Source organism: Salvelinus sp. IW2-2015, linkage group LG6.2 (genome assembly GCF_002910315.2).
Source record: "Salvelinus sp. IW2-2015 linkage group LG6.2, ASM291031v2, whole genome shotgun sequence".
Lineage (NCBI taxonomy): Eukaryota > Metazoa > Chordata > Actinopteri > Salmoniformes > Salmonidae > Salvelinus > Salvelinus sp. IW2-2015.
The window spans coordinates 1,754,480-1,763,720 of record NC_036846.1 but is presented as its reverse complement, the minus strand read 5'-3'; positions in this window follow the sequence as shown (position 1 = coordinate 1,763,720).

Sequence of the window (9,241 nt, the reverse complement as noted above, 5' to 3'; positions counted from 1 at the left end):
AAGAGGCCTTTCTACTGACTCTGAAAAACACCAAAAGAAAGATGCCCAGGGTCCCTGCTCATCTGCGTGAACGTACCTTAGGCATGCTGCAAGGAGGCATGAGGACTGCAGATGTGGCCAGGGCAATAAATTGCAATGTCCGTACTGTGAGACGCCTAAGACAGCGCTACAGGGAGACAGGACGGACAACTGATCATCCTCACAGTGGCAGACCACGTGTAACAACACCTGCACAGGATCGGTACATCCGAACATCACACCTGCAGAATGGCAACAACTGCCCGAGTTACACCAGGAACGCACAATCCCTCCATCAGTGCTCAGACAGTCCAAAATAGGCTGAGAGAGGCTGGACTGAGGGCTTGTAGGCCTGTTGTAAGGCAGGTCCTCACCAGACATCACCGGCAACAATGTCGCCTATGGGTACAAACCCACCGTCGCTGGACCAGACAGGTCTGGCAAAAAGTGCTCTTCACTGACGTGTCGCGGTTATGTCTCACCAGAGGTGATGGTCGGATTCACGTTTATCGTTGAAGGAATGAGCGTTACACCGAGGCCTGTACTCTGGAGCGGGATCGATTTGGAGGTGGAGGGTCCGTCATGGTCTGGGGCGGTGTGTCATAACATCATCGGACTGAGCTTGTTGTCATTGCAGGCAATATCAACGCTGTGCGTTACAGGGAAGACATCCTCCTCCCTCATGTGGTACCCTTCCTACAGGCTCATCCTGACATGACCCTCCAGCATGACAATGCCACCAGCCATACTGCTTGTTCTGTGTGTGATTTCCTACAAGACAGGAATGTCAGTGTTCTGCCATGGCCAGCGAAGAGCCCGGATCTCAATCCCATTGCGCACGTCTGGGACCTGTTGGATAGGAAGGTTAGGGCTAGGGCCATTCCCCCCCAGAAATGTCCGGGAACTTGCAGGTGCCTTGGTGGAAGAGTGGGGTATCATCTCACAAAATGAACTGGCAAATCTGGTGCAGCCCATGAGGAGGAGATGCACTGCAGTGCTTAATGCAGCTGGTGGTCACACCAGATACTGACTGTTACTTTTTATTTTGACCCCCCCCTTTGTTCAGGGACACATTATTCAATTTCTGTTAGTCACATGTCTGTGGAACTTGTTCAGTTTATGTCTCAGTTGTTGAATCTTATGTTCATACAAATATTTACACATGTTAAGTTTGCTGAAAATAAACGCAGTTGACAGTGAGAGGACATTTCTTTTTTTGTTGAGTTTATGATACCCGAGTTTCCCACTAGTGTCAGAATCAAMCAATCGGAAGATCTACGCAAATAATTTACGTTCATTTTAATTCGTATGTCCCGAGTTTCCGACATGACGTGAACGCGGCGGTTCAGCTCAGACTCGGAGGTTCCGAGTTTCCAAGTTGTCTTGAACGCACCATGAAGCTTCGTTCCAGCACAATAAACTGCACCTATCTTTTCCTTCCTTTGCAAAAAATAAATACATTACATTTTAGAGTCTACACATGTGTCCACAAATTAGGTGCTGGTTATTGCTTTTATCATATGATTTCGTGAGGATTCTATCAACTATATATTTCTGATTCACTAAGGTACGTAAGAAAGGGGCTAGGGGTCGGGTTGGGATGTGCGGCCGTCCTGCTCCCATTCCGGCCAGTAGGTGGCGGAATGTGCCGTTWGAATTTTAGGTAAGACCTAATTAAATAAGACTTTTCCGGTTTGCTGTGTGCATCAGTCTATGTGTGCATCGATAAGGCTCTTTATTTTTCATATCAAAGTAGTCACCATGCAGAACAAAAATACAAAAAATGTACCTCTAAATAAAATGCACGTTTTGTTAACATGGAATATTAGAAGTTCGTCTTCGGTGAAGCTAACTGAAATCAGTTAAAGTTACTTGAAATTGTCAGACAGCTACAGCAACTAGCCAGCTAACTACACTGAAAAATATATTGATTATATTATATATTAATTATATATTAATTTCAAAGATTTTACTTAGTTACAGTTCATATAAGGACATCAGTCAATTGAAATCAATTAATTAATTCCTAATCTATGGATTTCACAACTGGGCAGGGGCACAGCCATAGGTGGGCCTGGACCCACCCACTTGGGAGCCAGGCCCACTCACTGGGCAGCCAGGCCCACTCACTGGGGAGCCTGGCCCAGCCAAACAGTATGAGTTTATAACAGACACATCTGTGGCTTTGTGTTGTTGGACAAAATGGCAGATATTAGTGGCCTTTTCTGGTCCCCAGCCTAAGGTGCATCTGTGTTCTTGAGACGCCAGACCTGTTAGGTGGATGGAATATCTAGGCAAAGGAGAAAAACTCACTAACTGGGATGTAAACAAATTTGTGCACAAAATTTGAGCGCAATAAGCTTTGTGCGTATGAAACATTTCTGGGAGATTTTATTTCAGCCCAGGAAACCGACAATTTACATGTTGCGTTTATATTTTTGTTCAGTATAGATAGCTACCATTAAAGATGAATATTAATCTGTTATTATGCACTGATTTGCAGTGGGGAAGGTTAGTTCGAAAAAAACACACGATGATGCACCACATGAGCTGGAGAGTGAATTTGTCCTGCGGCTGCCCACAGTAAGGATGGAGTACAGCAGTGATTCCCAACTTTGGTCCTCAAGTACCCAAAACAGTACCCATTTTTTTTGTAGTTTTGGACAAGCACACCTGATTCAATTTATCACCTAATCATCAGGCCCTCAATGAATTGAATCAGGCATGTTTGTCCTGGGCTACAACGAAAATGTGTGCAGTTGGGAGTACTCGGGGACAGGAATKACTTTTCATAAGAGGTTAGGAGAGCATTTAAGCGAACTCTTTTCCTAACCTGGGTCATGGCTAGAAGGGATCTAGCCCTTGATCATGAAGGCGTCTCTGTGGGAGGGGAGTTTTGTTAAGATCCCTGATGCTCAGTCTGAACGTTAACATGCATCGCCTGCGGTACGGACCATAGCTTTCATATCAGCGAGAAATCATGAAAAGAAAACGAAAGGTWAAATTAATACACACMTTGATAGAGTTAGTGTTCCCACAGGGCCATATCTCCATGTTACAGCTCCTGTTTATGGAAAACAGACTGTAGACAAGAGGCGACCACCTGTGATAATTAGCTGTATAGCATCCTCCAAACAGCGTAAGCGTAACTCGGGAAGTGTAGTTTTGTCAGATGAAGGCACCCATACCTGTATGATCTATGCAAAACTGCTACAATAAGTGTACACTATATATACAAAAGTATGTGGACACCCCTTCAAATTAGTGGATTTTACTATTTTAGCCACACCTGTTGCTGACGGGTGTATAAAATTGAGCACACAGTCAGGCAATCTCCATAGACTAACATTGGCAGTAGAATGGCCTTACTGAAGAGCTCAGTGACGTTCAACGTGGCACTGTCCACAGGAGGCTGCTGAGGGGAGAACGGTTCATAATAATGGCTGGAACGGCGCAAATAGAATGGCATCAAACACCTGGAAACCTTGTGTTTGATGTATTTGTTACCATTCCAGTCATTACCACAAGCCCGTCCTCCTCAATTAATAAGGTGCCACCAACCTCCTGTAGTACCGTCATAGCATGCCACCTTTCCAACAAGTCAGTTGATAACATTTCTGCACTGCTAAAGCTGTCCTGGTCAACTGTAAGTGCTGTTATTGTGAAGTGGAAACATCTAGGGGCAACAACGGCTCAGCCACGAAGTGGTAGGCCACACAAGCTCACTAAACGAGACCGACGAGTGCTGAAGCGTGTCATCTGTCCTTGGTTGCAACATTCACTACCAAGTTCAAAACTGCCTCTGGAAGCAACATCAGCACAATAACTGTTCGTCGGGAACTTCATGAAATGGACGAGCAGCCGCACACAAGCCTAAGATCACCATGCGCAACGCAAAGCGTCGGCTGGAGTGGTGTAAAGCTTGCAGCCATCGGACTGGATCAGTGGAAACGCTTTCTCGGGTGATGAATCACGCTTCACCATCTGGCTGTCCAACGGACAAATCTGGGTTTGGAGGATGCCAGGAGAACGCTTCCTGCCACAATGCATAGTGCCAACTGTAAAGTTTGGTGGAGGAGGAATAATGGTCTGGGGCTGTTTTCCATGCCCCTTAGTTCCAGTGAAGAAAAATCGTTGCGCTGGCTACAGCATACAATGACATTCTAGATGATTATGCGCTTCCAACTTTGTGGGAACAGTTTGGGGAAGGCCCTTTCCTGTTTCAGGACGACAATGTCCCTGTGCACAAATCGAAGTCCATACAGAAATGTCTTGTAGAGATTGGTGTGGAAGAACATGACTGGCCAGCACAGAAACCTGACTTCAACCCCATGGAACACCTTTGCGATGAATTGGAGCTGACTGCAAGCCAAGCCTAATCGCCCAACCTCACGAATGCTATTGTGGCTGAATGGAAGCAAGTCCCCGCAGCAATGTTCCAACATATGGTGGAAAGCCTTCCCATAAGAGTGAAAGCTGTTATAGCAGCAAAGGGGGGACTAACTCCATATTAATGCCCATGATTTTCGAATGAGATGTTCGACGAGCAGGCGTCCACATACTTTTGGTCATGTAGTGTATCTTTTTTTATTTGAAGGATTCTTTATTGCTGAAGAAAGATAAGGCCCATATGTTTCGAAATGATAGCGCAAGTGATGATTATTATAGTTTCTAAATGTCAAAACGCAGCTTCGGGATTGTAGTTGACATGAGGCAGTCATGGGCGAAGCTAATGGCTGAGAACTGTAAAGGCGTAATGCCGCCTAGAGTTTGAGAACTAGGCGGGATCTAGTTTTTGTCTTTCTAATTTGCATTTGTCTTTCTAATTTGCATTATCTCTGTCAAAAGAATATGCCTCAACGATAAAACGGATTACCCAATCTAGCAGCATGAACCTCAAAGACAGATTCTCCATAGAACTGCACGGTAGGTCAAGCTCTATTCAACTCATTCAATTCATGTGTTGCCTAGTGGTTAGAGCGTTAGAGCGTTAGAGCGTTGGACTTGTAACCGAAAGGTTGCAAGTTCAAATCCCCGAGCTGACAAGGTACATATCTGTTGTTCTGCTCCTGAACAGGCAGTTCAGAGGAACTGTTCCTAGGCCGTCATTGAAAATAAGAATTTGTTCTTAACTGACTTGCCTAGTTAAATAAAGATAAAATAAAAAGTTCAAGTGTACCTTGTTGTCCTAACTGTTCACTCACCATTACCCCACTTTAATGTAGAAAGTTAGGCTTTGTAATTTGCATAATTCAAATCAAGGATACTGTAAAGTGGCCTCATTAATCATGCTGATTAAGCCATTTGAAACTAAAGTTGGAAGAACCTTGTTTAAGCCTATTTGAACATTTTGGTCCATATGAGGTTATTCAATTAAACCTCCCAGCATCACATTAGAGAATGTCCATTCCTTACCAGGCATGTAGTATAATATCAATAGACATAGCTAATAGGAATAGACAATGACATAAGCGTGAAATGACATGCTTCTCCCTCTCCAGGTGATGGTCACCATGGCATCGTGAGAATGGACCGCATCCCCTACTGGTGGATCTGTCCTGCATCCTGGAGTTTCTGAAAACAGTCCTTCTAGAAGACAGGAAGGATGCGCTCATAGAAGTGAGTATGATTGTGTATAGACCAGTTGTCAACAGCTGCAGTGTCTGCTCTATGACTCAGACCGTTCTATTCTGTATTGATAATGACCTCGCATATTATTGTTTTTTTGTAGACTTTTCAAGCATTCTAAAAGGTAGATTTTTCATTGCTCTTTGGTCTATAATGAACTGATATTCATTGACCCTGTTCTGTGTGCGGCAGATGCTGGTGTGCACTTTGGATGGAGACCTCTACCCTCCCCTGGAGGAGCCCACTGGTACTGTAGACCCCAAGAAGAAGAAGGTCAAAGACAAGGTCAAGATCTTTGTGTGGAACCATGGCAGTAAGTAGAACTATATCCCCTCTGTATTGAAATATGCTGAGTGTAGCACTTTGCAGCCTGCAGAGACTTAACTTCAAGCCTCAGCCAATCTGCAAGTTTCCTTTCTGATGGTTCTGTTAACTTTAAATCATGATGTTTTGGTCTCCAGTCACCTGTCCTCTAAAGAACACAAGGAAGAGAAGATTCAAGAAGATATAAAAAAAAAAAAGAGAGCTACTGACATTCGTTTCCCCTTAAGCGCTCTCTCCCTTCTTCTCGTGAATATTTTCTTAAGATGATGCTGGGATCTCGTCCCAGGCCCTTTATTATAAAACAACATAAAAATAGCAACAGCAGTGGAAGTAAACTACGATTTACATATATGCTGAACAAAAATATAAACACAACATGCAAACAATTTCAAAGATTTTACTGAGTTACAGTTCATATAAGGAAATCAGTCAAATTAAATCTATGGATTTCACATGACTGGGAATACAGATATGTATCTGTTGGTCACAGATACCTTAAAGAAAAAAGTAGGGGCATGGATTGGAAAACCAGTCAGTATCTGGTGTGACCACCATTTGCCTCATGCAGCACGACACGTCTCCTTCACGTAGTGTTGATCAGGCTGTCTGTGGAATGTTGTCCACTCTTCTTCAATGGCGAAGTTGATGGATATTGGTGGGAACTGGAACACGCTGTCGATCCAGAGCATCCCAAACATGTTCCATGGGTGACATGTCTGAGTATGAAGACCATGGAAGAACTGGGACATTTTCAGCGTCTAGGAATTGTGTACAGATCCTTACGACATGGGGCTGTGCATTATCATGCTGAAACGTGAGGTGATGGCAGCAGATGAATGGCACAACAATGGGCCTCAGAACCTCGATACGGTATCTCTGTGCATTCAAATTGCCATCGATAAAATGCAATTGTATTTATTATCCATAGCTTATGCCTGCCCATACCATAACCCCACCGCCACCATGGGGCATTCTGTTCACAACGTTGGCATCAGCAACCCACTTTCACACATGACGCCATACACGTGGTCTGCGGTTGTGAGGCCAGTTGGACGTACTGCCACATACTCTTGGAGGTGGCTTATGGTAGAGAAATGAACATTAAATTATCTGGCAACAGGTCTGATGGACATTCCTACAGTCAGCATGCCAATTGCACGTTCCCTCAACTTGAGACATCTGTGGCATTGTATTGTGACAAAACTGCACATTTTAGTGGCCTTTTATTGCCCCCAGCACAAGGTACACCTGTGTAATGATCACGCTGTTTAAACAGCTTCTTGATATGCCATACCTGTTAGATTTGATGGACTATCTTTGCAAAGGAGAAATGCTCACTAACAGGGATGTTAAGATTTGTGTACAAAATTTGAGAGAAAAAGGCTTTTTGTCCGTATGAAACATTTCTGGGATTTTTTACTTCAGCTCATGAAACATGGGACCAACACTCTACCTGTTGAGTTTATAWTCTTCTTCAGTGTAAATAAAGGCCTATCTTCATTTGCCTCAAAGATATGCATAAAAGCAATCTAACTACGCTTTGATCCAAGTGACTGAGCGAATGAGAGAAAAGATTCCTACTTTGTCTTTTGAATAAATCATCTTTAAGGTGCAGGGCCATATCGATTTGGCTCCCTGTTTTATTCTAAATGTGTTTGCTGGCACATGGCCAGATGTCGCTCTGAAGGGCAGTGGGTGTGTGTGTGTGTGTGTGTGTGTGTGTGTGTGTGTGTGTGTGTGTGTGTGTGCAGTAGTGTTGTGTGCCGAGGCGGTGTGCAGTAGTCTAGAGGCCAGAAGTAAATGTAATCTGATTTCCTCTGCAGTACATCGAGTCTCCCGACGTGGAGAAGGTAAAGAGATTGCTAAGCACTGACGCAGAGGCCGTTAGTGTCCGTGTCCTTTTATCTCACGCACTGGGGCAAACACGCGCACACACACACTCGCTCACCCTCACATCCCACACTCACTCTCTCTAATGCTGTATCTAAGTATCAGTATCTATTGGTAGTGTCTCCGGGTTTTTGTTTTTTCCTTTCAATTAAGACCTAGACAACCAGTTGAGGGGAGTTCTTTACTAATTAGTGACCTTAATTCATCAATCAAGTACAAGGGTGGAGCAAAAACCCACAGACAGTCGGCCCGCCGTAGAATGAGTTTGACACGTGCCTAAGGCATACACCGTAAATGAAACACAACAGCCTGTAGCTGTTCTGGAGTCAGTTTGGGCCTCACCCGAACTGACTCCTGCTAATGTCTTAATGTCACCTGCACCAACACCTTCTCGTGTTAGCACTGCAATGAAACGATAAAGCAGCAGGACAGAATAAGAGCACAGAACAGGGTACCGAAGGGGTAGGCAACCCTGTTCCTGGCATGCCGCAGGATTTTGTTCCAACTAGGCACCACACCTGACCAACTGAGCTAATTGATCAGTTCATTGGTCATCTAAATTGAAGACACCTGGTCTTCAAGGTTGGTTAAATCAAAGACATTAAGTGCCTGTGGCACTCCAGGACCAGGGTTGCCTACCCCTGGGGTAYAGCATCAACAGCTCCCTGAGTGTTGATTGAAGGGGACTCTGGAACTTTAATATATCATTGTTGGCCCATAGTGAAGCCAGTATGTTTGTAATAGTTGGAACATCACATAACTTAATGAAAGCAGTGAGGTAGTGTTTGGTGTACAATGTTTCCCTAACCTGGTGTTCAGGCTGGGAGGTGATCGCTGAGGATGAGACCAAGGAGGCAGAAAACAAAGGCTGTCTGGTCAACCTGGACTCATCAGATGGGGCATGGCTCCTCTGGTAAGCACCATGGAAGTGGGCACAACAAGCTCCTCTCACATAATACTTTGATATTGTCATATAGCAGATGCTTTGGTTCCATACAGAGTGGCTCACAGTTAACGTAATACATGTATTCAATATGTGGCTGATGTTTGAAATGAGAGCCATAACACGTTCCACTCTCCCACCACCTGAGAGCCACCCCACTGTTGAGGAAAACTCGTTCCAAGGCTCAGGCAGAGCTCATTATCCAGTTAATAAGAGTTTATTCAAGCAATTGCAAGGGAGATCACACAGGATAAACCCGGAGAGGAACTCAAAGGTTACGGATTCACAGTCATTATATACCTCTACACAAAGAGCTGCTTGCCTCACCTGACGGGAGGCAAGGTTACACGAGAGATAGCGGGACTTGGCTCCACTTCTTTAAAGCATTGTCAAACAAGACCAGGTTCTAATCCGTTCTCACGGCCTACGCAACTAAGT